This window comes from Lepisma saccharinum, chromosome 13 (assembly GCF_977018435.1).
Source record: "Lepisma saccharinum chromosome 13, izLepSacc3.1, whole genome shotgun sequence".
In the NCBI taxonomy this organism is placed as follows: domain Eukaryota; kingdom Metazoa; phylum Arthropoda; class Insecta; order Zygentoma; family Lepismatidae; genus Lepisma; species Lepisma saccharinum.
The window spans coordinates 15,600,063-15,625,119 of NC_139241.1; the positions used below are offsets into that span (position 1 = coordinate 15,600,063).

Below are 25,057 nucleotides of genomic sequence, written 5' to 3' on the forward strand. Positions count from 1 at the left end.
GTACTCATATGCAACACGATTACACTTTCGGGTTTCTCCCACAGGCATGCTTAATAATTTTTCGTAAAGAAACCAAACCGAAGCAAGAAAGAAAATTACCGCAGTTATTTCGGTTGTGACGGGTCACTTTAATGTCATGCGATTCTTGCACGTATATATGTAGTGATGGAATCTCGAAATTTAGTATAGATTGGGCAATAGCCATGAATATAAAACAAGATAGTTCCGTGGAAATTACTTAACGTAATAATTCTCGGCATCAAAGCAAGTTACATTTCGACAATTGTAAATTAGAGAGAAAGAAATAAGTAAAAGGAATTTTGTGTTCCAAAATTTCCTATCATACGCTAACGACTCCTTTTTCACAATGTTACTTCCATACAGGGTTGGCAAATTTGTGTTCTTTTGTTTGTTTTAACATGCTTTTAATGTTGATTTGTCGAAAAGGATATATTTTTTTTTAAAAAATAAAACTTTTAAACAAAATGCCAAGATGACATTTTTTTAAGAATAATGAAAAATAATGTATCTGTAGAACATCCAAGGATTGATTGTGTTCATATTACAAGCAAACGCTTGACTAACTTCTTAAAATACACATTTATGTTAGTCTTAAATCTCGCCTATACGCCGTTCGAGAAGCTCCAACTAATCCACAGTTTCCAGGCCCCACTGAGTCCAAGTGGTAGCTTCTGATTAATTATCATCGTGAATGGATCTAAATCTTAAACATCTGCATAAATCATAGCCATGAATTTTAAACGTGGCCCACGGTATTCATCACCATATGTGTGTTATTTGATGTACATTTTGAACCACTGAGAAGATTCTAATGCACAATGAAGAGAATGATACTCATTTATAGAAAACGCGTAGTTACAAAACACACAAATAATCACAAACTATCAAACGTCAAGTATCAAAATGTGTTTTAAACAAATCTGAAAAGAAACATGTTTCAAACGCTTTGTTTAAACATTTGAAATAAACAAAGAAATATGTTTTAAACGGAGAAAACATATTGTTTAAAACACTTTGTTTTGATCATGCTAACTCTGTTTCCATACAATCCTCCCTGTGAAGTCATTTCCATGTTCGGGTTCGTTGTGAAATGACAAGAGCATTTGGAAATTTAGCAGCAAGCGCCCATACAGATCCTCCTGCCTGGAAATTTCAGAAGGTGAGAGATTATCAAGCTGAGCAAGAGCACACATTTCCACCTACAGTTTTCGTTGTGTTTGCTAATCGGTCTCAGTTTGTACCAAGCCTTTATAAAAAATAATATTAGACTCGTTTGTTGTTCCCCTCCACGGAAATCTTTAGTAAAAGGCGAAAGATTTTTGCGTTTGAAGGGAAACCAGAGTTGTTTCCAGGCCACCAATTTTTCCTAGCCTATGTTGCAGTTCTATTCACTGCTCATGGGAACGTGTAGGTTCCGTAGGAAATTGCTGTTTTACTTGTTGAAACATAAAACCTCGTTCTGTGTGATTTTCGTTTCTTAAAACGAGAGAATAAGGATATAAATCCGTGCCGATTTCTAATTTGCGTCATGTGCAGGGACCAACGTACACAAATGATAAACCGACAGCAAATTCTGCCATCTCTCGGCCACCATTTCAACTAGTGGGAACTTGTACTTTGACATCAAATTCCATTTCAAGAAGAATTTTCAGTTTACCTGTTCTCATATGCAAGACTATTACACTTTCGGGTTTCTCCCACAGGCATGCTTAATAATGTTTCGTAAAGAAACCAAACCGAAGCAAGAAAGAAAATTACCGCAGTTATTTCGGTTGTGACGGGTCACTTTCATGTCATGCGATTCTTGCACGTATATATGTAGTGATGGAATCTCGAAATTTAGTATAGATTGGGCAATAGCCATGAATATAAAACAAGATAGTTCCGTGGAAATTACTTAACGTAATAATTCTCGGCATCAAAGCAAGTTACATTTCGACAATTGTAAATTAGAGAGAAAGAAATAAGTAAAAGGAATTTTGTGTTCCAAAATTTCCTATCATACGCTAACGACATCTTTTTCACAATGTTACTTCCATACAGGGTTGGCAAATTTGTGTTCTTTTGTTTGTTTTAACATGCTTTTAATGTTGATTTGTCGAAAAGGATATATTTTTTTTAAAAAATAAAACTTTTAAAAAAATGCCAAGATGACATTTTTTTAAGAATAATGAAAAATAATGTATCTGTAGAACATCCAAGGATTGATTGTGTTCATATTACAAGCAAACGCTTGACTAACTTCTTAAAATACACATTTATGTTAGTCTTAAATCTCGCCTGTACGCTGTTCGAGAAGCTCCAACTAATCCACAGTTTCCAGGCCCCACTGAGTCCAAGTGGTAGCTTCTGATTAATTATCATCGTGAATGGATCTAAATCTTAAACATCTGCATAAATCATAGCCATGAATTTTAAACGTGGCCCACGGTATTCATCACCATATGTGTGTTATTTGATGTACATTTTGAACCACTGAGAAGATTCTAATGCACAATGAAGAGAATGATACTCATTTAAAGAAAACGCGTAGTTACAAAACACACAAATAATCACAAACTATCAAACGTCAAGTATCAAAATGTGTTTTAAACAAATCTGAAAAGAAACATGTTTCAAACGCTTTGTTTAAACATTTGAAATAAACAAAGAAATATGTTTTAAACGGAGAAAACATATTGTTTAAAACACTTTGTTTTGATCATGCTAACTCTGTTTCCATACAATCCTCCCTGTGAAGTCATTTCCATGTTCGGGTTCGTTGTGAAATGACAAGAGCATTTGGAAATTTAGCAGCAAGCGCCCATACAGATCCTCCTGCCTGGAAATTTCAGAAGGTGAGAGATTATCAAGCTGAGCAAGAGCACACATTTCCACCTACAGTTTTCGTTGTGTTTGCTAATCGGGCTCAGTTTGTACCAAGCCTTTATAAAAAATAATATTAGACTCGTTTGTTGTTCCCCTCCACGGAAATCTTTAGTAAAAGGCGAAAGATTTTTGCGTTTGAAGGGAAACCAGAGTTGTTTCCAGGCCACCAATTTTTCCTAGCCTATGTTGCAGTTCTATTCACTGCTCATGGGAACGTGTAGGTTCCGTAGGAAATTGCTGTTTTACTTGTTGAAACATAAAACCTCGTTCTGTGTGATTTTCGTTTCTTAAAACGAGAGAATAAGGATATAAATCCGTGCCGATTTCTAATTTGCGTCATGTGCAGGGACCAACGTACACAAATGATAAACCGACAGCAAATTCTGCCATCTCTCGGCCACCATTTCAACTAGTGGGAACTTGTACTTTGACATCAAATTCCATTTCAAGAAGAATTTTCAGTTTACCTGTTCTCATATGCAAGACTATTACACTTTCGGGTTTCTCCCACAGGCATGCTTAATAATGTTTCGTAAAGAAACCAAACCGAAGCAAGAAAGAAAATTACCGCAGTTATTTCGGTTGTGACGGGTCACTTTCATGTCATGCGATTCTTGCACGTATATATGTAGTGATGGAATCTCGAAATTTAGTATAGATTGGGCAATAGCCATGAATATAAAACAAGATAGTTCCGTGGAAATTACTTAACGTAATAATTCTCGGCATCAAAGCAAGTTACATTTCGACAATTGTAAATTAGAGAGAAAGAAATAAGTAAAAGGAATTTTGTGTTCCAAAATTTCCTATCATACGCTAACGACTTCTTTTTCACAATGTTACTTCCATACAGGGTTGGCAAATTTGTGTTCTTTTGTTTGTTTTAACATGCTTTTAATGTTGATTTGTCGAAAAGGATATATTTTTTTTAAAAAATAAAACTTTTAAAAAAATGCCAAGATGACATTTTTTTAAGAATAATGAAAAATAATGTATCTGTAGAACATCCAAGGATTGATTGTGTTCATATTACAAGCAAACGCTTGACTAACTTCTTAAAATACACATTTATGTTAGTCTTAAATCTCGCCTGTACGCTGTTCGAGAAGCTCCAACTAATCCACAGTTTCCAGGCCCCACTGAGTCCAAGTGGTAGCTTCTGATTAATTATCATCGTGAATGGATCTAAATCTTAAACATCTGCATAAATCATAGCCATGAATTTTAAACGTGGCCCACGGTATTCATCACCATATGTGTGTTATTTGATGTACATTTTGAACCACTGAGAAGATTCTAATGCACAATGAAGAGAATGATACTCATTTAAAGAAAACGCGTAGTTACAAAACACACAAATAATCACAAACTATCAAACGTCAAGTATCAAAATGTGTTTTAAACAAATCTGAAAAGAAACATGTTTCAAACGCTTTGTTTAAACATTTGAAATAAACAAAGAAATATGTTTTAAACGGAGAAAACATATTGTTTAAAACACTTTGTTTTGATCATGCTAACTCTGTTTCCATACAATCCTCCCTGTGAAGTTATTTCCATGTTCGGCTTCGTTGTGAAATGACAAGAGCATTTGGAAATTTAGCAGCAAGCGCCCATACAGATCCTCCTGCCTGCAAATTTCAGAAGGTGAGAGATTATCAAGCTGAGCAAGAGCACACATTTCCACCTACAGTTTTCGTTGTGTTTGCTAATCGGGCTCAGTTTGTACCAAGCCTTTATAAAAAATAATATTAGACTCGTTTGTTGTTCCCCTCCACGGAAATCTTTAGTAAAAGGCGAAAGATTTTTGCGTTTGAAGGGAAACCAGAGTTGTTTCCAGGCCACCAATTTTTCCTAGCCTATGTTGCAGTTCTATTCACTGCTCATGGGAACGTGTAGGTTCCGTAGGAAATTGCTGTTTTACTTGTTGAAACATAAAACCTCGTTCTGTGTGATTTTCGTTTCTTAAAACGAGAGAATAAGGATATAAATCCGTGCCGATTTCTAATTTGCGTCATGTGCACGGACCAACGTACACAAATGATAAACCGACAGCAAATTCTGCCATCTCTCGGCCACCATTTCAACTAGTGGGAACTTGTACTTTGGCAACAAATTCCATTTCACGAAGAATTTTCAGTTTATCTGTACTCATATGCAACACGATTACACTTTCGGGTTTCTCCCACAGGCATGCTTAATAATTTTTCGTAAAGAAACCAAACCGAAGCAAGAAAGAAAATTACCGCAGTTATTTCGGTTGTGACGGGTCACTTTCATGTCATGCGATTCTTGCACGTATATATGTAGTGATGGAATCTCGAAATTTAGTATAGATTGGGCAATAGCCATGAATATAAAACAAGATAGTTCCGTGGAAATTACTTAACGTAATAATTCTCGGCATCAAAGCAAGTTACATTTCGACAATTGTAAATTAGAGAGAAAGAAATAAGTAAAAGGAATTTTGTGTTCCAAAATTTCCTATCATACGCTAACGACTTCTTTTTCACAATGTTACTTCCATACAGGGTTGGCAAATTTGTGTTCTTTTGTTTGTTTTAACATGCTTTTAATGTTGATTTGTCGAAAAGGATATATTTTTTTTAAAAAATAAAACTTTTAAACAAAATGCCAAGATGACATTTTTTTAAGAATAATGAAAAATAATGTATCTGTAGAACATCCAAGGATTGATTGTGTTCATATTACAAGCAAACGCTTGACTAACTTCTTAAAATACACATTTATGTTAGTCTTAAATCTCGCCTGTACGCTGTTCGAGAAGCTCCAACTAATCCACAGTTTCCAGGCCCCACTGAGTCCAAGTGGTAGCTTCTGATTAATTATCATCGTGAATGGATCTAAATCTTAAACATCTGCATAAATCATAGCCATGAATTTTAAACGTGGCCCACGGTATTCATCACCATATGTGTGTTATTTGATGTACATTTTGAACCACTGAGAAGATTCTAATGCACAATGAAGAGAATGATACTCATTTAAAGAAAACGCGTAGTTACAAAACACACAAATAATCACAAACTATCAAACGTCAAGTATCAAAATGTGTTTTAAACAAATCTGAAAAGAAACATGTTTCAAACGCTTTGTTTAAACATTTGAAATAAACAAAGAAATATGTTTTAAACGGAGAAAACATATTGTTTAAAACACTTTGTTTTGATCATGCTAACTCTGTTTCCATACAATCCTCCCTGTGAAGTCATTTCCATGTTCGGCTTCGTTGTGAAATGACAAGAGCATTTGGAAATTTAGCAGCAAGCGCCCATACAGATCCTCCTGCCTGCAAATTGCAGAAGGTGAGAGATTATCAAGCTGAGCAAGAGCACACATTTCCACCTACAGTTTTCGTTGTGTTTGCTAATCGGGCTCAGTTTGTACCAAGCCTTTATAAAAAATAATATTAGACTCGTTTGTTGTTCCCCTCCACGGAAATCTTTAGTAAAAGGCGAAAGATTTTTGCGTTTGAAGGGAAACCAGAGTTGTTTCCAGGCCACCAATTTTTCCTAGCCTATGTTGCAGTTCTATTCACTGCTCATGGGAACGTGTAGGTTCCGTAGGAAATTGCTGTTTTACTTGTTGAAACATAAAACCTCGTTCTGTGTGATTTTCGTTTCTTAAAACGAGAGAATAAGGATATAAATCCGTGCCGATTTCTAATTTGCGTCATGTGCACGGACCAACGTACACAAATGATAAACCGACAGCAAATTCTGCCATCTCTCGGCCACCATTTCAACTAGTGGGAACTTGTACTTTGGCAACAAATTCCATTTCACGAAGAATTTTCAGTTTATCTGTACTCATATGCAACACGATTACACTTTCGGGTTTCTCCCACAGGCATGCTTAATAATTTTTCGTAAAGAAACCAAACCGAAGCAAGAAAGAAAATTACCGCAGTTATTTCGGTTGTGACGGGTCACTTTAATGTCATGCGATTCTTGCACGTATATATGTAGTGATGGAATCTCGAAATTTAGTATAGATTGGGCAATAGCCATGAATATAAAACAAGATAGTTCCGTGGAAATTACTTAACGTAATAATTCTCGGCATCAAAGCAAGTTACATTTCGACAATTGTAAATTAGAGAGAAAGAAATAAGTAAAAGGAATTTTGTGTTCCAAAATTTCCTATCATACGCTAACGACTCCTTTTTCACAATGTTACTTCCATACAGGGTTGGCAAATTTGTGTTCTTTTGTTTGTTTTAACATGCTTTTAATGTTGATTTGTCGAAAAGGATATATTTTTTTTTAAAAAATAAAACTTTTAGACAAAATGCCAAGATGACATTTTTTTAAGAATAATGAAAAATAATGTATCTGTAGAACATCCAAGGATTGATTGTGTTCATATTACAAGCAAACGCTTGACTAACTTCTTAAAATACACATTTATGTTAGTCTTAAATCTCGCCTATACGCCGTTCGAGAAGCTCCAACTAATCCACAGTTTCCAGGCCCCACTGAGTCCAAGTGGTAGCTTCTGATTAATTATCATCGTGAATGGATCTAAATCTTAAACATCTGCATAAATCATAGCCATGAATTTTAAACGTGGCCCACGGTATTCATCACCATATGTGTGTTATTTGATGTACATTTTGAACCACTGAGAAGATTCTAATGCACAATGAAGAGAATGATACTCATTTATAGAAAACGCGTAGTTACAAAACACACAAATAATCACAAACTATCAAACGTCAAGTATCAAAATGTGTTTTAAACAAATCTGAAAAGAAACAAGTTTCAAACGCTTTGTTTAAACATTTGAAATAAACAAAGAAATATGTTTTAAACGGAGAAAACATATTGTTTAAAACACTTTGTTTTGATCATGCTAACTCTGTTTCCATACAATCCTCCCTGTGAAGTCATTTCCATGTTCGGGTTCGTTGTGAAATGACAAGAGCATTTGGAAATTTAGCAGCAAGCGCCCATACAGATCCTCCTGCCTGGAAATTTCAGAAGGTGAGAGATTATCAAGCTGAGCAAGAGCACACATTTCCACCTACAGTTTTCGTTGTGTTTGCTAATCGGGCTCAGTTTGTACCAAGCCTTTATAAAAAATAATATTAGACTCGTTTGTTGTTCCCCTCCACGGAAATCTTTAGTAAAAGGCGAAAGATTTTTGCGTTTGAAGGGAAACCAGAGTTGTTTCCAGGCCACCAATTTTTCCTAGCCTATGTTGCAGTTCTATTCACTGCTCATGGGAACGTGTAGGTTCCGTAGGAAATTGCTGTTTTACTTGTTGAAACATAAAACCTCGTTCTGTGTGATTTTCGTTTCTTAAAACGAGAGAATAAGGATATAAATCCGTGCCGATTTCTAATTTGCGTCATGTGCAGGGACCAACGTACACAAATGATAAACCGACAGCAAATTCTGCCATCTCTCGGCCACCATTTCAACTAGTGGGAACTTGTACTTTGACATCAAATTCCATTTCACGAAGAATTTTCAGTTTACCTGTTCTCATATGCAAGACTATTACACTTTCGGGTTTCTCCCACAGGCATGCTTAATAATGTTTCGTAAAGAAACCAAACCGAAGCAAGAAAGAAAATTACCGCAGTTATTTCGGTTGTGACGGGTCACTTTCATGTCATGCGATTCTTGCACGTATATATGTAGTGATGGAATCTCGAAATTTAGTATAGATTGGGCAATAGCCATGAATATAAAACAAGATAGTTCCGTGGAAATTACTTAACGTAATAATTCTCGGCATCAAAGCAAGTTACATTTCGACAATTGTAAATTAGAGAGAAAGAAATAAGTAAAAGGAATTTTGTGTTCCAAAATTTCCTATCATATGCTAACGACTTCTTTTTCACAATGTTACTTCCATACAGGGTTGGCAAATTTGTGTTCTTTTGTTTGTTTTAACATGCTTTTAATGTTGATTTGTCGAAAAGGATATATTTTTTTTAAAAAATAAAACTTTTAAACAAAATGCCAAGATGACATTTTTTTAAGAATAATGAAAAATAATGTATCTGTAGAACATCCAAGGATTGATTGTGTTCATATTACAAGCAAACGCTTGACTAACTTCTTAAAATACACATTTATGTTAGTCTTAAATCTCGCCTGTACGCTGTTCGAGAAGCTCCAACTAATCCACAGTTTCCAGGCCCCAATGAGTCCAAGTGGTAGCTTCTGATTAATTATCATCGTGAATGGATCTAAATCTTAAACATCTGCATAAATCATAGCCATGAATTTTAAACGTGGCCCACGGTATTCATCACCATATGTGTGTTATTTGATGTACATTTTGAACCACTGAGAAGATTCTAATGCACAATGAAGAGAATGATACTCATTTAAAGAAAACGCGTAGTTACAAAACACACAAATAATCACAAACTATCAAACGTCAAGTATCAAAATGTGTTTTAAACAAATCTGAAAAGAAACATGTTTCAAACGCTTTGTTTAAACATTTGAAATAAACAAAGAAATATGTTTTAAACGGAGAAAACATATTGTTTAAAACACTTTGTTTTGATCATGCTAACTCTGTTTCCATACAATCCTCCCTGTGAAGTTATTTCCATGTTCGGCTTCGTTGTGAAATGACAAGAGCATTTGGAAATTTAGCAGCAAGCGCCCATACAGATCCTCCTGCCTGCAAATTTCAGAAGGTGAGAGATTATCAAGCTGAGCAAGAGCACACATTTCCACCTACAGTTTTCGTTGTGTTTGCTAATCGGGCTCAGTTTGTACCAAGCCTTTATAAAAAATAATATTAGGCTCGTTTGTTGTTCCCCTCCACGGAAATCTTTAGTAAAAGGCGAAAGATTTTTGCGTTTGAAGGGAAACCAGAGTTGTTTCCAGGCCACCAATTTTTCCTAGCCTATGTTGCAGTTCTATTCACTGCTCATGGGAACGTGTAGGTTCCGTAGGAAATTGCTGTTTTACTTGTTGAAACATAAAACCTCGTTCTGTGTGATTTTCGTTTCTTAAAACGAGAGAATAAGGATATAAATCCGTGCCGATTTCTAATTTGCGTCATGTGCACGGACCAACGTACACAAATGATAAACCGACAGCAAATTCTGCCATCTCTCGGCCACCATTTCAACTAGTGGGAACTTGTACTTTGGCAACAAATTCCATTTCACGAAGAATTTTCAGTTTATCTGTACTCATATGCAACACGATTACACTTTCGGGTTTCTCCCACAGGCATGCTTAATAATTTTTCGTAAAGAATCCAAACCGAAGCAAGAAAGAAAATTACCGCAGTTATTTCGGTTGTGACGGGTCACTTTAATGTCATGCGATTCTTGCACGTATATATGTAGTGATGGAATCTCGAAATTTAGTATAGATTGGGCAATAGCCATGAATATAAAACAAGATAGTTCCGTGGAAATTACTTAACGTAATAATTCTCGGCATCAAAGCAAGTTACATTTCGACAATTGTAAATTAGAGAGAAAGAAATAAGTAAAAGGAATTTTGTGTTCCAAAATTTCCTATCATACGCTAACGACTCCTTTTTCACAATGTTACTTCCATACAGGGTTGGCAAATTTGTGTTCTTTTGTTTGTTTTAACATGCTTTTAATGTTGATTTGTCGAAAAGGATATATTTTTTTTTAAAAAATAAAACTTTTAAACAAAATGCCAAGATGACATTTTTTTAAGAATAATGAAAAATAATGTATCTGTAGAACATCCAAGGATTGATTGTGTTCATATTACAAGCAAACGCTTGACTAACTTCTTAAAATACACATTTATGTTAGTCTTAAATCTCGCCTATACGCTGTTCGAGAAGCTCCAACTAATCCACAGTTTCCAGGCCCCACTGAGTCCAAGTGGTAGCTTCTGATTAATTATCATCGTGAATGGATCTAAATCTTAAACATCTGCATAAATCATAGCCATGAATTTTAAACGTGGCCCACGGTATTCATCACCATATGTGTGTTATTTGATGTACATTTTGAACCACTGAGAAGATTCTAATGCACAATGAAGAGAATGATACTCATTTAAAGAAAACGCGTAGTTACAAAACACACAAATAATCACAAACTATCAAACGTCATGTATCAAAATGTGTTTTAAACAAATCTGAAAAGAAACATGTTTCAAACGCTTTGTTTAAACATTTGAAATAAACAAAGAAATATGTTTTAAACGGAAAAAACATATAGTTTAAAACACTTTGTTTTGATCATGCTAACTCTGTTTCCATACAATCCTCCCTGTGAAGTCATTTCCATGTTCGGCTTCGTTGTGAAATGACAAGAGCATTTGGAAAATTAGCAGCAAGCGCCCATACAGATCCTCCTGCCTGCAAATTGCAGAAGGTGAGAGATTATCAAGCTGAGCAAGAGCACACATTTCCACCTACAGTTTTCGTTGTGTTTGCTAATCGGGCTCAGTTTGTACCAAGCCTTTATAAAAAATAATATTAGACTCGTTTGTTGTTCCCCTCCACGGAAATCTTTAGTAAAAGGCGAAAGATTTTTGCGTTTGAAGGGAAACCAGAGTTGTTTCCAGGCCACCAATTTTTCCTAGCCTATGTTGCAGTTCTATTCACTGCTTATGGGAACGTGTAGGTTCCGTAGGAAATTGCTGTTTTACTTGTTGAAACATAAAACCTCGTTCTGTGTGATTTTCGTTTCTTAAAACGAGAGAAAAAGGATATAAATCCGTGCCGATTTCTAATTTGCGTCATGTGCACGGACCAACGTACACAAATGATAAACCGACAGCAAATTCTGCCATCTCTCGGCCACCATTTCAACTAGTGGGAACTTGTACTTTGGCAACAAATTCCATTTCACGAAGAATTTTCAGTTTATCTGTACTCATATGCAACACGATTACACTTTCGGGTTTCTCCCACAGGCATGCTTAATAATGTTTCGTAAAGAAACCAAACCGAAGCAAGAAAGAAAATTACCGCAGTTATTTCGGTTGTGACGGGTCACTTTAATGTCATGCGATTCTTGCACGTATATATGTAGTGATGGAATCTCGAAATTTAGTATAGATTGGGCAATAGCCATGAATATAAAACAAGATAGTTCCTTTAAAATTACTTAACGTAATAATTCTCGGCATCAAAGCAAGTTACATTTCGACAATTGTAAATTAGAGAGAAATAAATAAGTAAAAGGAATTTTGTGTTCCAAAATTTCCTATCATACGCTAACGACTCCTTTTTCACAATGTTACTTCCATACAGGGTTGGCAAATTTGTGTTCTTTTGTTTGTTTTAACATGCTTTTAATGTTGATTTGTCGAAAAGGATATATTTTTTTTTAAAAAATAAAACTTTTAAACAAAATGCCAAGATGACATTTTTTTAAGAATAATGAAAAATAATGTATCTGTAGAACATCCAAGGATTGATTGTGTTCATATTACAAGCAAACGCTTGACTAACTTCTTAAAATACACATTTATGTTAGTCTTAAATCTCGCCTATACGCTGTTCGAGAAGCTCCAACTAATCCACAGTTTCCAGGCCCCACTGAGTCCAAGTGGTAGCTTCTGATTAATTATCATCGTGAATGGATCTAAATCTTAAACATCTGCATAAATCATAGCCATGAATTTTAAACGTGGCACACGGTATTCATCACCATATGTGTGTTATTTGATGTACATTTTGAACCACTGAGAAGATTCTAATGCACAATGAAGAGAATGATACTCATTTATAGAAAACGCGTAGTTACAAAACACACAAATAATCACAAACTATCAAACGTCAAGTATCAAAATGTGTTTTAAACAAATCTGAAAAGAAACATGTTTCAAACGCTTTGTTTAAACATTTGAAATAAACAAAGAAATATGTTTTAAACGGAGAAAACATATTGTTTAAAACACTTTGTTTTGATCATGCTAACTCTGTTTCCATACAATCCTCCCTGTGAAGTCATTTCCATGTTCGGGTTCGTTGTGAAATGACAAGAGCATTTGGAAATTTAGCAGCAAGCGCCCATACAGATCCTCCTGCCTGGAAATTTCAGAAGGTGAGAGATTATCAAGCTGAGCAAGAGCACACATTTCCACCTACAGTTTTCGTTGTGTTTGCTAATCGGGCTCAGTTTGTACCAAGCCTTTATAAAAAATAATATTAGACTCGTTTGTTGTTCCCCTCCACGGAAATCTTTAGTAAAAGGCGAAAGATTTTTGCGTATGAAGGGAAACCAGAGTTGTTTCCAGGCCACCAATTTTTCCTAGCCTATGTTGCAGTTCTATTCACTGCTCATGGGAACGTGTAGGTTCCGTAGGAAATTGCTGTTTTACGTGTTGAAACATAAAACCTCGTTCTGTGTGATTTTCGTTTCTTAAAACGAGAGAATAAGGATATAAATCCGTGCCGATTTCTAATTTGCGTCATGTGCACGGACCAACGTACACAAATGATAAACCGACAGCAAATTCTGCCAGCTCTCGGCCACCATTTCAACTAGTGGGAACTTGTACTTTGGCAACAAATTCCATTTCACGAAGAATTTTCAGTTTATCTGTACTCATATGCAACACGATTACACTTTCGGGTTTCTCCCACAGGCATGCTTAATAATGTTTCGTAAAGAAACCAAACCGAAGCAAGAAAGAAAATTACCGCAGTTATTTCGGTTGTGACGGGTCACTTTCATGTCATGCGATTCTTGCACGTATATATGTAGTGATGGAATCTCGAAATTTAGTATAGATTGGGCAATAGCCATGAATATAAAACAAGATAGTTCCGTGGAAATTACTTAACGTAATAATTCTCGGCATCAAAGCAAGTTACATTTCGACAATTGTAAATTAGAGAGAAAGAAATAAGTAAAAGGAATTTTGTGTTCCAAAATTTCCTATCATACGCTAACGACTTCTTTTTCACAATGTTACTTCCATACAGGGTTGGCAAATTTGTGTTCTTTTGTTTGTTTTAACATGCTTTTAATGTTGATTTGTCGAAAAGGATATATTTTTTTTAAAAAATAAAACTTTTAAACAAAATGCCAAGATGACATTTTTTTAAGAATAATGAAAAATAATGTATCTGTAGAACATCCAAGGATTGATTGTGTTCATATTACAAGCAAACGCTTGACTAACTTCTTAAAATACACATTTATGTTAGTCTTAAATCTCGCCTGTACGCTGTTCGAGAAGCTCCAACTAATCCACAGTTTCCAGGCCCCACTGAGTCCAAGTGGTAGCTTCTGATTAATTATCATCGTGAATGGATCTAAATCTTAAACATCTGCATAAATCATAGCCATGAATTTTAAACGTGGCCCACGGTATTCATCACCATATGTGTGTTATTTGATGTACATTTTGAACCACTGAGAAGATTCTAATGCACAATGAAGAGAATGATACTCATTTAAAGAAAACGCGTAGTTACAAAACACACAAATAATCACAAACTATCAAACGTCAAGTATCAAAATGTGTTTTAAACAAATCTGAAAAGAAACATGTTTCAAACGCTTTGTTTAAACATTTGAAATAAACAAAGAAATATGTTTTAAACGGAGAAAACATATTGTTTAAAACACTTTGTTTTGATCATGCTAACTCTGTTTCCATACAATCCTCCCTGTGAAGTCATTTCCATGTTCGGCTTCGTTGTGAAATGACAAGAGCATTTGGAAATTTAGCAGCAAGCGCCCATACAGATCCTCCTGCCTGCAAATTGCAGAAGGTGAGAGATTATCAAGCTGAGCAAGAGCACACATTTCCACCTACAGTTTTCGTTGTGTTTGCTAATCGGGCTCAGTTTGTACCAAGCCTTTATAAAAAATAATATTAGACTCGTTTGTTGTTCCCCTCCACGGAAATCTTTAGTAAAAGGCGAAAGATTTTTGCGTTTGAAGGGAAACCAGAGTTGTTTCCAGGCCACCAATTTTTCCTAGCCTATGTTGCAGTTCTATTCACTGCTCATGGGAACGTGTAGGTTCCGTAGGAAATTGCTGTTTTACTTGTTGAAACATAAAACCTCGTTCTGTGTGATTTTCGTTTCTTAAAACGAGAGAATAAGGATATAAATCCGTGCCGATTTCTAATTTGCGTCAAGTGCACGGACCAACGTACACAAATGATAAACCGACAGCAAATTCTGCCATCTCTCGGCCACCATTTCAACTAGTGGGAACTTGTACTTTGGCAACAAATTCCATTTCACGAAGAATTTTCAGTTTATCTGTACTCATATGCAACACGATTACACTTTCGGGTTTCTCCCACAGGCATGCTTAATAATTTTTCGTAAAGAATCCAAACCGAAGCAAGAAAGAAAATTACCGCAGTTATTTCGGTTGTGACGGGTCACTTTAATGTCATGCGATTCTTGCACGTATATATGTAGTGATGGAATCTCGAAATTTAGTATAGATTGGGCAATAGCCATGAATATAAAACAAGATAGTTCCGTGGAAATTACTTAACGTAATAATTCTCGGCATCAAAGCAAGTTACATTTCGACAATTGTAAATTAGAGAGAAAGAAATAAGTAAAAGGAATTTTGTGTTCCAAAATTTCCTATCATACGCTAACGACTCCTTTTTCACAATGTTACTTCCATACAGGGTTGGCAAATTTGTGTTCTTTTGTTTGTTTTAACATGCTTTTAATGTTGATTTGTCGAAAAGGATATATTTTTTTTTAAAAAATAAAACTTTTAAACAAAATGCCAAGATGACATTTTTTTAAGAATAATGAAAAATAATGTATCTGTAGAACATCCAAGGATTGATTGTGTTCATATTACAAGCAAACGCTTGACTAACTTCTTAAAATACACATTTATGTTAGTCTTAAATCTCGCCTATACGCTGTTCGAGAAGCTCCAACTAATCCACAGTTTCCAGGCCCCACTGAGTCCAAGTGGTAGCTTCTGATTAATTATCATCGTGAATGGATCTAAATCTTAAACATCTGCATAAATCATAGCCATGAATTTTAAACGTGGCCCACGGTATTCATCACCATATGTGTGTTATTTGATGTACATTTTGAACCACTGAGAAGATTCTAATGCACAATGAAGAGAATGATACTCATTTAAAGAAAACGCGTAGTTACAAAACACACAAATAATCACAAACTATCAAACGTCATGTATCAAAATGTGTTTTAAACAAATCTGAAAAGAAACATGTTTCAAACGCTTTGTTAAAACATTTGAAATAAACAAAGAAATATGTTTTAAACGGAAAAAACATATAGTTTAAAACACTTTGTTTTGATCATGCTAACTCTGTTTCCATACAATCCTCCCTGTGAAGTCATTTCCATGTTCGGCTTCGTTGTGAAATGACAAGAGCATTTGGAAAATTAGCAGCAAGCGCCCATACAGATCCTCCTGCCTGCAAATTTCAGAAGGTGAGAGATTATCAAGCTGAGCAAGAGCACACATTTCCACCTACAGTTTTCGTTGTGTTTGCTAATCGGGCTCAGTTTGTACCAAGCCTTTATAAAAAATAATATTAGACTCGTTTGTTGTTCCCCTCCACGGAAATCTTTAGTAAAAGGCGAAAGATTTTTGCGTTTGAAGGGAAACCAGAGTTGTTTCCAGGCCACCAATTTTTCCTAGCCTATGTTGCAGTTCTATTCACTGCTCATGGGAACGTGTAGGTTCCGTAGGAAATTGCTGTTTTACTTGTTGAAACATAAAACCTCGTTCTGTGTGATTTTCGTTTCTTAAAACGAGAGAATAAGGATATAAATCCGTGCCGATTTCTAATTTGCGTCATGTGCACGGACCAACGTACACAAATGATAAACCGACAGCAAATTCTGCCATCTCTCGGCCACCATTTCAACTAGTGGGAACTTGTACTTTGGCAACAAATTCCATTTCACGATGAATTTTCAGTTTATCTGTACTCATATGCAACACGATTACACTTTCGGGTTTCTCCCACAGGCATGCTTAATAATGTTTCGTAAAGAAACCAAACCGAAGCAAGAAAGAAAATTACCGCAGTTATTTCGGTTGTGACGGGTCACTTTCATGTCATGCGATTCTTGCACGTATATATGTAGTGATGGAATCTCGAAATTTAGTATAGATTGGGCAATAGCCATGAATATAAAACAAGATAGTTCCGTGGAAATTACTTAACGTAATAATTCTCGGCATCAAAGCAAGTTACATTTCGACAATTGTAAATTAGAGAGAAAGAAATAAGTAAAAGGAATTTTGTGTTCCAAAATTTCCTATCATACGCTAACGACTTCTTTTTCACAATGTTACTTCCATACAGGGTTGGCAAATTTGTGTTCTTTTGTTTGTTTTAACATGCTTTTAATGTTGATTTGTCGAAAAGGATATATTTTTTTTAAAAAATAAAACTTTTAAACAAAATGCCAAGATGACATTTTTTTAAGAATAATGAAAAATAATGTATCTGTAGAACATCCAAGGATTGATTGTGTTCATATTACAAGCAAACGCTTGACTAACTTCTTAAAATACACATTTATGTTAGTCTTAAATCTCGCCTGTACGCTGTTCGAGAAGCTCCAACTAATCCACAGTTTCCAGGCCCCACTGAGTCCAAGTGGTAGCTTCTGATTAATTATCATCGTGAATGGATCTAAATCTTAAACATCTGCATAAATCATAGCCATGAATTTTAAACGTGGCCCACGGTATTCATCACCATATGTGTGTTATTTGATGTACATTTTGAACCACTGAGAAGATTCTAATGCACAATGAAGAGAATGATACTCATTTAAAGAAAACGCGTAGTTACAAAACACACAAATAATCACAAACTATCAAACGTCAAGTATCAAAATGTGTTTTAAACAAATCTGAAAAGAAACATGTTTCAAACGCTTTGTTTAAACATTTGAAATAAACAAAGAAATATGTTTTAAACGGAGAAAACATATTGTTTAAAACACTTTGTTTTGATCATGCTAACTCTGTTTCCATACAATCCTCCCTGTGAAGTCATTTCCATGTTCGGCTTCGTTGTGAAATGACAAGAGCATTTGGAAATTTAGCAGCAAGCGCCCGTACAGATCCTCCTGCCTGCAAATTTCAGAAGGTGAGAGATTATCAAGCTGAGCAAGAGCACACATTTCCACCTACAGTTTTCGTTGTGTTTGCTAATCGGGCTCAGTTTGTACCAAGCCTTTATAAAAAATAATATTAGACTCGTTTGTTGTTCCCCTCCACGGAAATCTTTAGTAAAAGGCGAAAGATTTTTGCGTTTGAAGGGAAACCAGAGTTGTTTCCAGGCCACCAATTTTTCCTAGCCTATGTTGCAGTTCTATTCACTGCTCATGGGAACGTGTAGGTTCCGTAGGAAATTGCTGTTTTACTTGTTGAAACATAAAACCGCGTTCTGTGTGATTTTCGTTTCTTAAAACGAGAGAATAAGGATATAAATCCGTGCCGATTTCTAATTTGCGTCATGTGCACGGACCAACGTACACAAATGATAAACCGACAGCAAATTCTGCCATCTCTCGGCCACCATTTCAACTAGTGGGAACTTGTACTTTGGCAACAAATTCCATTTCACGAAGAATTTTCAGTTTATCTGTACTCATATGCAACACGATTACACTTTCGGGTTTCTCCCACAGGCATGCTTAATAATGTTTCGTAAAGAAACCAAACCGAAGCAAGAAAGAAAATTACCGCAGTTATTTCGGTTGTGACGGGTCACTTTAATGTCATGCGATTCTTGCACGTATATATGTAGTGATGGAATCTCGAAATTTAATATAGATTGGCAATAGCCATGAATATAAAACAAGATAGTTCCGTGGAAATTACTTAACGTAATAATTCTCGGCATCAAAGCAAGTTACATTTCGACAATTGTAAATTAGAGAGAAAGAAATAAGTAAAAGGAATTTTGTGTTCCAAAATTTCCTATCATACGCTAACGACTCCTTTTTCACAATGTTACTTCCATACAGGGTTGGCAAATTTGTGTTCTTTTGTTTGTTTTAACATGCTTTTAATGTTGATTTGTCGAAAAGGATATATTTTTTTTAAAAAAATAAAACTTTTAAACAAAATGCCAAGATGACATTTTTTTAAGAATAATGAAAAATAATGCATCTGTAGAACCTCCAAGGATTGATTGTGTTCATATTACAAGCAAACGCTTGACTAACTTCTTAAAATACACATTTATGTTAGTCTTAAATCTCGCCCATACGCTGTTCGAGAAGCTCCAACTAATCCACAGTTTCCAGGCCCCACTGAGTCCAAGTGGTAGCTTCTGATTAATTATCATCGTGAATGGATCTAAATCTTAAACATCTGCATAAATCATAGCCATAAATTTTAAACGTGGCCCACGGTAATCATCAACATATGTGTGTTATTTGATGTACATTTTGAGTAGTTGTATTTGTGATATAACCAGCACAGGAAAGGAAGAGCCCCCCTCAAGCAGGTTTGGCTATACTTAAAACAAGCTCAACATGCCCATATGAGCTTTTTGCTCAAGTGTGGAACCCCCCTCTATTCCAAGATTTTTGTAAAAATGCCCTCAGGAATTTTTCGGAAAGGAAGAGCCCCCTCAGATTGTTTTGCTTATACTTACAAAAGTTGCATCAGCCAAATTTTTGTCCATAAACTTGTCAAAATTGGCCACACTTAAAACTAGGCCAAGATGCACACACACACACCCATATACACACATATTTACTTCCAATTTAAGTTTAATTGGATACCAGGTTCAATCTAATATTAAAACAATGCAATATTCAGAGCTCCTCTAGAATTGCTCCGTGACTCTCTCAGTTCTTACATTATATGTCAAGTAATTCCCCTCTGTGTCAGTGTGTACAGATCCCGAGACGGTAGTATTGATTTTGCATTATTCTCCCCAGCGCCACTATTTACAGAAATTCCCGAGTGTTGCAGCTTTGATGCAATATTGCATCAGCTAATATTGTGAGAGTGGCTGAGGAGAACAGATGTGTTTTTATAGTGCTCCTCATACTTACAGGCTTGTTTGATTTAATTAAATATATATTGTTGCCTGATATTTATTACATTTAGTTTGTTTTGTTGTAATCCACTCTTATTTAGGGTCAGGCTTATATTTGCCCCAGCTTGTTATATAAAAATCAATACATAACACTCAGTGCTGGGTCATTGCCATTCAAGATATGCATGTTCGTGCAGGTATTTGCGCTAGGTCAGTGTGAATGAATATTCCACTTGTGGGCTATTGGCTTTACAACTTGTCATAAGATAAGCATAAAGATTAGATTTAAAAACCCAGGAAATTTTATATAAATACCAAAGCCAAAAATATTAACACACATACACACACACACACATATACACAGCACAGTGCTGAACCCAACTGATATTTTTATCCAGCATAGAGTTTTGAATTGAAGCCCAGGAAATTGTATATAATAAACAACAACAAAAATGCCGAATCAAAAATATTGTAACCAATGCAATAAGAATATATTTAGCTCTAATTGGGCCAGACACCAAAAGATTTGTAACCCAGACAAATACAGAACTCCCACAAAAATTTGCCCCAAATGCAATAGAAAATACAGCATGCAATACTTCACTTATACACATAAAGATACTTGTTCTGCACAGTCCCTACAAGCATCTACATCTGGTCTGAAAAGGAGGCATGAAGCACCTGTTAATGCTAGACCCGCAAAGCAGCCACGCTATGAACCCATCCATAGCAGTTTTAATGCCCAACTTAGGGATTATCGGTTTGTATCAGAGCCAAGATGTGGTATTCAGAATTTTTTGAACAGTGTAAATCCTGATCTGCAGGCAATTCTTAATGCACAAAATGGTTCTTATAAGCTGTCCCTCAAATTGTATACACAATATAAGAAGCCAAACGGCACAAAATTTATACAGCCCCACAAAACAGAAACTGTATCTGTATATTCAAATGCAAATTCAAACAAAATAATAAGCAGTTTGATAGATCAATTGAATATTAAACACTCTGAATTTGCAGCAAAAGAGTCAGGATGGAGCCTATGCGGCTCTCCACACAAGTTATATGTTAATATTTCTGAATTCAGCCCATTACAAGGTTCTACGTATTTGACATTACCTGATAATATTAAAAACAAAACAGCTGTGGTTAATATAAAAAATACCGACCAGAAATGCTTTTTGTGGTGTATTTTAGCTGCTTTGTACCCAGTTTCAAGGAATCCTCAGAGAATAAGTTATTATAAACAATATGAACACAATTTCGATGAGGCAATGGAGGGTTTAGAATATCCAATGTCTGTTCAGAATATTGATAAATTTGAAAAAAGGGCCAGGCATATCAATGGCAAACAATTATCTATTAATGTATTTATTTGCTCCACTGGCAATTGCCCGATAGCACCTCTCAGAATCAGTACAATTGATGATGAATCTGCTATTCCAATTGATTTGCTCTTAATTGAAGGGGATGGCAAATATCATTACACTCTGATACATAATCTTCAAGCTTTAGTGAGAACACAACTAGACAAATCTAATAGAATATTTAAGTTGTGCAGAAGATGTTTAACTGTATTTGATGGCAGGAAAATGGTGAAGAGGGTTCCTGAAGAGAATGCAGAAATTGCTAAAAACAAGTTAATTGAGCATCTGAAATACTGTGGGAACCATAAACCTGTTCATATGGTGATGCCTAATCCAAGTGAGAATTGCAAATTCAAAAAGTTTGAAGCCTTGTTGGAACACACAGCATATATTGTCTGGGATTCTGAATCAAATCTCAAATCTCTTGCATCCTGCAATCCAGATCCTGAAGAATCTTCAATTACACCATACCAGCTACATGAACCTTCCAGCTTTTGTTATGTGGTTGTACAGGATGGTGTTGTTACCAAAGAATATTCATACTTGGGACCAGATGCCATCAAAATATTTGCACATAGAATAGAAAATGAGTGCCGTGACATAGCATCTAATATTTTATTAAAATCAAAACCCATGTTGCCTTTAACAGAGGATCAGATTAAAGATTTCAACAATGCAGAAAAATGCCCGGTATGTGATTCTGAATTTTCAGATACAAATATCAAGGTGAAACACCATTCTCATACAGATGGTAAATTCTTAATGGCCCTGTGTAATAGCTGTAATATTAAGATCAAGAGACCAAGATTTATCCCCATATTTTGCCATGGAGCATCCAATTATGATTTCCATCATCTAATCAGGTACGAGGGGTTTGAGAAGCAGAATTTAAATATTTTAGCTGAAAATGATGAAAAATATATATCTATTAGCAAAACAATTAAAGTTAATGGTGTTCCTATTCACATAAGATTTCTTGATTCTTACAGATTTTTATCGGCTAGCCTGGCCACACTGGCCACTCAATTATCTGATGATCAATTCAAAATCACACGTGCATTGTTTCCAAATCAGGACCTGAAATTAATTAGGCGAAAGGGTGTATATCCATATGACTATGTTACAGATTTTTCTAAATTTGATGAGTGTTCCCTGCCTCCACAAGAAGAGTTTTACAGCAAAATCAGAGGATCTGGAATCACTGATGACGATTATCACCATGCCCAATTGATGTGGAACAATTTAAAATGCAAGACATTTGGTGATTATCACATGGCTTATTTGAAACTTGATGTGACCCTCTTAGCTGATATAATGCAGACATTCAGAAAATCTTCGATGCAAAATTATGGACTGGACCCAGTGTATTTTTACAGTGCCCCGGGCCTAGCATGGGCTGCAATGTTTTTAAACACCAAAAAGCAATTGGATCTGATCCAAGATCAATATATGTACTTGTTTATGGAGCAAGGTATAAGAGGGGGGATGGTGCAATGTTCTCAGAGATATGCCAGAGCAAATAACAAATATATGCGTGATCATGATCCAGCACGGCCATCAAATTATATAACATATGTAGATGCCAACAGCCTCTATGGTCATGCGATGATGCAAAAACTGCCATATGCAGGGCTTGAGTGGGTTGAAAATTTTAATATTGAGGATCTTCAGGGTTTTGTTGACAGTGAAAATGGCCTATTCTTAGAGGTTGATCTGGCAATTCCTAATCATTTACATAAGAAATGTTCTGATCTGCCCCCAATTCCTGAGGTTCAGTGCTCACCTGGCTCTAAACAGAAGAAGCTCATGATGACACTGGAGTCAAAACAGGGCTATGTCATACATTACAAGTACCTCCAGTTCCTGATGAAACATGGTGTTCAAGTGACCAAAGTTGGAAAAGTTTTGAGGTTCAAACACTCAGAATGGTTGAAACCATACATTGATACAAACACGGAGCTTCGAACATCTGCAAAGAGCCAATTTGATAAGGGCTTGTTTAAATTGATGGTTAATTCTGTATATGGCAAAACAATTGAAAATGTCAGAAAACATACCGATGTTAAAATAATTACTGACCAGAGTCTGAGCAAAAAATTGGTTGCAAAGCCTAATTTCAATTACAGAAGAATTTATGGTGAAGATATGGCACTTTTCAACATGAAAGAAACAAAGATTAAGTTTGATAAACCTATTTATGTAGGGGCTGCAATATTGGAATTGTCCAAATTACATATAAAGACATTGTATTATGATGTGTTCAAACCTTTTTATGGTGATAGAGTAAAACTGATATACATGGACACGGATAGTTTTGTTCTTGATATTCAAACAGAAGATGTTTATCAAGATATGGCCCAGCCTGAATTGTTTAAATATTTTGATACCAGTGAATTGCCAGGCCATTTGAATATTCAACCCCACAACAAAAAAGTGCCTGGCAAGTTAAAAGATGAGACACTTGGTGATGTTATTGTGGAATTTGCTGGGTTAAGTGCCAAGATGTATAGTTTTAAAACATGTAGTGCTGTTGTCAAAAAAGCCAAGGGCATTGGCAGAGTGACTGTTGAAAAAGAGCTCCAATTTGAAGATTATAAAAATTGCCTCAAATCCCAGAGTTCAATCAAAACATCAGAATCCAGAATTCAGAGTGTGGATCACTTATTGACTTCAAATGTTGTGAGAAAAGTGGCTCTGGACCCACATGATGATAAGAGATGCATTTTATCATGTGGCATACATACTTTACCATGGGGTCATTGTGATTTGAAAAATGGCAATCAATGTCCAATTACAGAGCATGATTTGAAATAAATAAACATGCCTATGAACTTATTTGGGTTAAAAAAACAGGGTATTATGGACCTGCCAACACCACAACCCTCTCCTGATATGCTGTCTGAACTGAGTGGCTTGTTAAGTATTCATCTGAACAGCATACTTACAGATATTGATGATGAAACAGGCAAAATATTGTACATATTTAACAATAATTTAAATCATTACCAATTACCTGTAGGTGGGCAATTGCAATTTATTACAACTCCTGAGGGTGATGTTAAAATTTCAGTAGGGAGAAATATTTACAGAATTAAGCACTCAAACATGGTTTCCGGCACTGTTTATACTGTTTCTGCTGGTGACTGCTTATATATTGAGGTCCCTGGATCCTATGATAAGCTTATACCCTTTTTCATAGAATTAAGAATCAGATATTCAATAATAAATAACCACTAAACAAAATGCCTAATGATATTTTTGGCCATACAAGACATGAAGATCACAGTGATGAGATTCTTATGCTTGATGTCAGAGTCAAGAAATTAAGAAGTGATTTACAAGCTTTACAAACTACACTCAATGCCAGTCTTCAATTAGAAATTACAAATTTACAATCACAATGCATGGACCCTCTTCTTAAAATCGATTCTGAACTTAAATTATTGCTTCAGAAATATACTGACCTGGCTACATTGGATAATTTTCAAAGTTTGGAAGAGGCTGTAGCAGCTCTTCAAGCCAAATTTAAGACCCAGGCCACCAATTCTGAGCAATTGAAACAGCAATTGGAAGAGCAAAAAATAATGTCCAGGCACAGCTCCAAACAATTGTCAAAAGCATAAAATCACAAGAAGATTTTGATCTAGTCATTTCCACTCTAAAAGAACAGATTCAGTCACTCCAAATACCTAATCTGGACCCTCTGAACAATGCCATAGCCGAGGTTAAAGAAAAAATTGAGACACTTGAAAATTTTATGAACAATTTGCCATCTTCTGATGCTTTGAATGCAATAACTCGGAGTGTAGCAAA

The 25,057-nt window shown here is 35.5% G+C and overlaps 11 non-coding genes across 11 annotated transcripts; all 11 read right to left on the minus strand.

Moving 5' to 3' along the window:
• Positions 1-1,248: 1,248 nt before the first annotated feature.
• On the minus strand, positions 1,249-1,366 carry LOC145997646 (U5 spliceosomal RNA). The gene has a single exon (XR_014443044.1). It is a non-coding gene; the product is annotated as a U5 spliceosomal RNA (small nuclear RNA).
• Positions 1,367-2,926: 1,560 nt separating this feature from the next.
• LOC145997682 (U5 spliceosomal RNA) lies at positions 2,927-3,044 on the minus strand. Its single transcript, XR_014443078.1, has one exon. It is a non-coding gene; the product is annotated as a U5 spliceosomal RNA (small nuclear RNA).
• Positions 3,045-4,604: 1,560 nt separating this feature from the next.
• Positions 4,605-4,722, minus strand: LOC145997693 (U5 spliceosomal RNA). The gene has a single exon (XR_014443089.1). It is a non-coding gene; the product is annotated as a U5 spliceosomal RNA (small nuclear RNA).
• Positions 4,723-6,283: 1,561 nt separating this feature from the next.
• Positions 6,284-6,401, minus strand: LOC145997704 (U5 spliceosomal RNA). The gene has a single exon (XR_014443100.1). It is a non-coding gene; the product is annotated as a U5 spliceosomal RNA (small nuclear RNA).
• Positions 6,402-7,963: 1,562 nt separating this feature from the next.
• LOC145997715 (U5 spliceosomal RNA) lies at positions 7,964-8,081 on the minus strand. Its single transcript, XR_014443111.1, has one exon. It is a non-coding gene; the product is annotated as a U5 spliceosomal RNA (small nuclear RNA).
• A 1,561-nt stretch (positions 8,082-9,642) lies between these two features.
• On the minus strand, positions 9,643-9,760 carry LOC145997685 (U5 spliceosomal RNA). Its single transcript, XR_014443081.1, has one exon. It is a non-coding gene; the product is annotated as a U5 spliceosomal RNA (small nuclear RNA).
• A 1,562-nt stretch (positions 9,761-11,322) lies between these two features.
• Positions 11,323-11,440, minus strand: LOC145997726 (U5 spliceosomal RNA). Its single transcript, XR_014443122.1, has one exon. It is a non-coding gene; the product is annotated as a U5 spliceosomal RNA (small nuclear RNA).
• A 1,562-nt stretch (positions 11,441-13,002) lies between these two features.
• LOC145997550 (U5 spliceosomal RNA) lies at positions 13,003-13,120 on the minus strand. Its single transcript, XR_014442953.1, has one exon. It is a non-coding gene; the product is annotated as a U5 spliceosomal RNA (small nuclear RNA).
• A 1,561-nt stretch (positions 13,121-14,681) lies between these two features.
• On the minus strand, positions 14,682-14,799 carry LOC145997739 (U5 spliceosomal RNA). Its single transcript, XR_014443134.1, has one exon. It is a non-coding gene; the product is annotated as a U5 spliceosomal RNA (small nuclear RNA).
• Positions 14,800-16,361: 1,562 nt separating this feature from the next.
• Positions 16,362-16,479, minus strand: LOC145997751 (U5 spliceosomal RNA). The gene has a single exon (XR_014443145.1). It is a non-coding gene; the product is annotated as a U5 spliceosomal RNA (small nuclear RNA).
• A 1,561-nt stretch (positions 16,480-18,040) lies between these two features.
• Positions 18,041-18,158, minus strand: LOC145997762 (U5 spliceosomal RNA). The gene has a single exon (XR_014443156.1). It is a non-coding gene; the product is annotated as a U5 spliceosomal RNA (small nuclear RNA).
• Positions 18,159-25,057: the final 6,899 nt, after the last annotated feature.